The following is a 6,242-nucleotide window of genomic DNA, read 5'->3' on the forward strand; positions in this document are numbered from 1 at the left end:
GGTCCTTTTCCTATATTATTTATGATACCTAGTATTTTAACATAAACCCAGTTCTCACAGACAATACCCAAGATTCTTTGCCATTATTGCAGGAGCTAAAGAATCACATTCCCACTTGCTTACCTTTTGGCCCAATGAAGCCTGATTTTTTTGGAATGGCAGTTTCCAAAGGATGCTTAGAGAACATGCAAATATTTCCCTCCCCCCTGACAGCCTAGCAGTTTGGGTGTTCTCCTACAAGATGTGGGGCTAACTGAGGGCAGTGAAAGCTCAGCCTTCATTTCAACTCCTGATTAACCATTCTAATTATCAAGCTACCGAAGAGAACAGATGCTAACATCCTCACCATATGAGTTTTTAAGTCAGTGTGACTTGGCTGCTGTATTTTATGCATCCCTATTAGGCAATCCTGTTAGTCTACATTGGGTGAGCCTCTCCGGGAGGTGGAGGTAGCATGCTTCATCAGAGAGTCCAGGTTGGGTTTAGTTGTGAGTTACAACAAGCTGAGTGATCTTTGTGTACATACAAAGCTTTAAAGGCAAAAACTTGGGCACCTATCAATTCAAAGGGCAAGCCAGATGTTTTGATGATCCCACTGTTTTACGAGTGTGCCTCACTTCTAGCTAGTTCCCACTTCGTGCATCTTCATCCTTCTTTGATCCAGGCTTTACATAGCTTACAAACACACAGGAAGTAAATACTGAAGTTGGACGCATTCTCTTGAGTCAGCACCACACCCCTGACTCATCTTTAGGCTTGCTCCTCCAGCTCCATTGCCACACTTTTTTAGTGCTTGCCCTGGGGTGATCCCTAGATCCAAAAAATGCCCCGCATGGACCAGTGCTTGGGAACTCCCCGTGTAGCTGAAAGCCTGCAGAGAAGCCATTGGCCCCTGTGAGCACAGCAGCCAGGCAGCCGAGAGAGGCTGTAGTGTAGCACCATCCAAACTGCCAGGCCAGGAAAGAGGTTTCCAACCCACCACTCTCTGCCAGCTTTCCTTGGGAGGTTACCAGGCTCAGGATGATTGGTTCCTTTGTTTCTGATTTTGTTGCAAAGGGAGAGACAATCTGCATTGGTGGTTTCCAAACTTCCTGTACCCACTTTTTTTTTTTTTTTTAACTTGCTGTGGCCTAACAGCCCACAGAGTGGGAGCACCAGCATCTGCAAAGAAAGGGTCTCGGAGACAAATAGGAATTTCTTTCCAGTTACTCACTCCTCTTCCCAGATCTCTTTAAAGACAAAACAATGACACAACGGCGGTTCTGTGCCTACATGGAGAACACAGAATGCAACACCTGCATTTCTCCAGAAGGAGTGCCTCCAACAACAGTGTTTTGCCTGTGCGAACACTGGCAAGACACAGCATAAAATAAGGACTCCCGCTTATAAGTCCCCTGCATAGTTTATTCTGACAGATAACCCGGAGGTAGAAGGGCTGTTCTCATTGCTATCATTTACATTCAATTGCATTGACGTCCCTGACAATGTGCTGCTTGGAGACAGCTCATAATCTGTTAAACAATTGTTCCTAACATAAGAAAATATTAAATAACATCCACTGAGGCAAATATTGCCTCTCCATCTGCAGGGACACAGGGTCCCAGAGGCCAGGAAACAGCTGTGGCTTTGTTGCACAACAAGCACGAGGGATGTTCTAGTGAACTCTTTGGGCATCACAGGGCAAAGCCTCTTGGGGACTCACAAGTGGGTCAACAAGGCCAGGAAAGCAGTTGGTCAGAGGAAGACCATGAAGAAATCCACTGCTAAATTATCTTCAAAGACAGGGGGTAAAATGTACATGTGATAGCTGAGTACTGAAACGATTCAGTGACTTGAGGCACCACTTTGAAAGGACTCAAAGGACTCCCTTACCAGGAAATCAATTTCTATCACAATGCCATTTGCATTAGCAGTATTGCCTGGCCCAAGGAGAAGCTGTAAGCATCACTGGCCCTTCTTAACAGCTCCAAGAAGAAGTGAGCTAGGGACTGGAGAGGGCAGGCTCATATAAAAGAAGACCTGGGGTTCTGGCTTGTGCTGCATTTAGCACAGTCTGAGCAAGACCATTGGGAGGCATAGAAATATGTAGAAGCGCAGCACAGAGCACATCATGCTGCAGAAACACAGGTAAGAACTGTAGCATCCCAAGGGCAGCACAGTTACTTGCATGAGTAGGGCGGGCTTCTGTGATGAGGGTCTGCCACACTGGTTACTTTGTGAAGTGCCTCACTTCATATTTTCTAGCCTGCATTTTCCACAAGTCAGTTCTGTTTACTGCAGTATATCCACATGTCAGCCTTTACACATTCAAATGTCAGACCCATTTTGGATTATCACTTTAAAATAGACACAGCTGCTTTAAAGCAACAAGAAAAACATTTTAACTCCTTCCAAAAATGTAAGAATGGATTTTGATCAGTCACTGAAGCCAGTACTTTCCTCCACTCACAAAATACACCATCAAAGAAGAATTAAAAAAATGTCTTTCCAAATAACAGTGATTCTTTAACAACACCGATAGCACGTCTCTAGAACACCCAGCTTCACCAAAACTACCTTATCTACCGAATCTAAACAAAGGTGCTTTGTTTAACCAAAACTGTCCATCAGCTCAAACCTCCAAAATGCCTGAGGACAACAAGCACCTCACAGACATGTATCTGGTCAGGACTAGCTGACTGAGGAGAGGTCATCCCCTTGCAAAGAGCATGGAGCAAGTTACAGAAATGCTTCCTCCCTACCTTTCCCCTGCACTGCTGCACATTCGCACCCATAGCACCCCAGCCTCTCCTGTAAGGTGGACCTTGCTAAGCTGAGCCCTCCACCTCTTTCCAGAGGCCAGCACACCAGTTCTGCCTTCCCTGTCCCTTCAGTGACACGAGCCCTCTTCCGGGACACACTGGTCAGAGACCAGCAGCCAGACATATTCTCACAATGCTGCCCGACACGTTCCCACATTGCTGCCTGCACAGAGGAAGCACACAGAGGCGACCGAGAGGAAACCTCTGCTCAGTGAGTTGTAGCGCAGACCTTGGTAACAACAGAGGTTGGTGCCCACTGTGCTTTCAGATATGTATCCAGGTCTGTCAAAGCCCCCCACAAGTGTGCTCAGGTTGGTGCAGTGCACAGATGTAATTTAAATATATTAATATCTTTTCCCACAGTCATCACACAAATACAAACCTTAAAAGATTTGCTCCTAATTTATTCCCCTCTCAGTGAAAGGAGAATCAGGCTCACCGTGGTGGGAAGACCTGCTCCTCACCAAACGTGCTAACTCTCCCATCAGTCTCCAGCAGAACAGAAATTGCCCTCCTCATTCCAGACCACAGCCTTCATCACGTTGGGTGAGGACACAACCCTGGTTATAGAGACTGGCATGTCTTTTTTTATCATGTCTCAAACTCCTCCCATGGATCCTCACTGGAGCAAAGCTAGACCTCTAGCATTACAAAGCACAAACCACTACTACAGCAGAACTAAACAAACTGCTTAGTAAACAGGTTTCTTACCCCACCCATGGTCACTGGGGATAGGGGTGGGGGAGGCAGCCTCCTTAGCTACTGTTCAGTTAGCTGGGCATAAAGCAGCATAGGTGCTATGTCACAGCCAGCATAAGAAACGTGCAGTAGGCAAAAATCATGTGCAACTGTCATATGATTAAAGACCATATCACAGAGTTTAAGTACAAAGGACAGATGAGTTTCTAAACAGTTCTAGTTCTTACAAACTGGTGACTGCATCACAAGTAGCATCATTTGGATATGGGGAAAAAAGAGATGGTTTCATTTTTGGTAGAAACACAATGCATGGAAATAGAACATTGTTTATAAGTAGGCCTGTCAAAATTGCTACAGTCACACAGCTCGTATTGTGCTTTTGCTTTAACAATTTGCAAAGGATAGGTATGTATGAATTTTTGCTCATGTTTAGTCTTAGCTTTGAAATAAGTAAAACAGAAGCATTTAGTCACACTGATTAGTTACATTGTTCAAATGTAACTTCTGAGATCAAAATATGGCCCTAAATCAGTACAAATAAGTCAAACTGAATTTCAAGCGCCTATTCAATCCTTTCTTTGCATACACGGGATTCAAGGCTCACACTTCAGGGAGGAAAGACATAGGAACCAACCAAATTTTCATCTTAACAGAAGTGCTGTAACTGTATTCAAAGCAAGTACAGAGCTGCTCAAAGGACCGAAAGACTAATCACATGGTAGAAGAAAAGTAATAAGACAAAATTCTGCTCTTCCACCCACATTCTCCTGTAGAAGTCAATGGTGTTACATGGATACACACATCCACTCAGCATCTCCTTGAAGTCATCCTAGCGTGGGAGTGCGTCAATGTTTAAATATCCCATTGAACAACTTGATCTCTCTACAGAATAATGATATGGTGGCCTCAAAATTGTACATCCTTAATATCAAGACCAAATTATTTTAAGCTGCAGCCTCACTCTAATACAAAACAACATTATAAAACCCTATAGATAGGTTCATTTGGGCTTACATGTTTTATAAAAGTTTTACATAACTATTTATTTTACAGAAACAACAATGGATTTAAAAGCTCCTTGGCTGCTACAGCATGAACACAATCCACTAAATGCAGGCATTTCATGCTTTATTCAAACATGACTTACACTGTCATGTGTGCTCCAGAGCATAGTGTAAGTACAGGCTGAAAAGAATTATTAAAAAATTTATTTCGTCATACTTACCACAAATAACAAAAGAGACACTAACTAAAACAATAACTTCAAGTGACTCAGTTTGAATCATTACAGAAAATGAATGCTAATTTCAGCCAGCAGTATAGATAAAAACTACTGGTTCCATCTCAGCATTTGTTATTTTGCATTGTTATAGCAAATATTTCACAGTAGGCCTCTACCATGAGAAAAGTTTAAATTTTAAAGAATACATCCTTCCAACACTAGTAGCTGTAAAATCTTCATAATTATCTGTATTTGTTAAAAATAAAACAAACTAGTGCAGAATAATGGAACAAGAATAGCTGAAATTGAAAGCGCACAGAAGCTGTCATATGTATTTTATGCATAGCAGCATTCTTCGCCTGTCCCTGAAGTACTGTCCATACCGAGAAATTAAGGGAGGGAAAGACATTAGACAAATGTGACATTAGCATGAGATAATTTTCAGAAATTAGAAAGTTCATCAGTGGTAAGAGTCATACATTGCACCATTCTTAATAAAGGACAAAAATACTGTTTAGCAGTGAGACTTCACCATTTAACTGGTCAGGGTTTTTTCCCCCCATCTGATCTTAAGAGAGATCCAGGAAAAAGCACGTTTTAGTTGCATCTATTATACGGGTCTTCCATCAGTTTAAAGAAGCCATTTATTTACTGATTATAGCTACAGCCATCAAAAAACCTTAAAAGCATTTGACAAGACCTAACTCCCTGCTCACTTTTAGCTATATGAGTTACAAAAATGCATTAACAAATTCTCCAATGAATGGGTTTCATTAAGATTTGTTTTACGATCTTGTTCTAGGATTTAATGCAGAAATGGATTGATATGTTGAATTATCACAGTAGAACTTCTTGAGCTTTCAGAACATTAATTTTAGAACACATTATCTATCATCTCTGTGTTGTACTTTTTTTTCTTACTATCTATAAAAGTAATTTTAAGGAAATCAGGTCGTACATTTCTAAATGCATAAAGACACACACACAAAACCAGAAGCTTCTGGCCTAGTAAAAGCCAGCAAAAAACCATTTTATATTCAACTCAAGTGATACTGAGGAAAAAAAAACTGTCAATAGTGAATAGATATTTTGATGTACTGACCAATTGTATGAAAATCATAGATGAAAATAAAAGCATCTCCACAGTTGATAACTTGGAAAAGAAGGAAGATCAGGAAGAAACAAAACCCTTTCCTTTGTTTCATTCTCAGTTTGGGAAAACGTCCTTAACACGGAACCTACAAGTTGTCCCCTTGTGGTTTTTGAAGGTCTGTTGCTTTGATGGCTAAATGTCTTGTTTTAATCACTGCCAACAGACAGATCTACACTCGTGGACTTTATTCAGCCAAAAGTGATTTTACAGGAAATCTTGAATAAACTGGGTCTTGCAGGATTAGATACAAAGGGGTACAGACTCAAGTTCAACCACTGGATGCCAGATTTGTGGAGGATAACATTCACTTTGCCTTGCACAAGGCAAGCCATAGTAACGGCAAGAGAAACAAAATCTTCAGCTAAAG

Source organism: Pygoscelis adeliae, unplaced genomic scaffold (assembly GCF_000699105.1).
Source record: "Pygoscelis adeliae isolate BGI_AS28 unplaced genomic scaffold, ASM69910v1 Scaffold308, whole genome shotgun sequence".
In the NCBI taxonomy this organism is placed as follows: Eukaryota; Metazoa; Chordata; class Aves; order Sphenisciformes; family Spheniscidae; genus Pygoscelis; species Pygoscelis adeliae.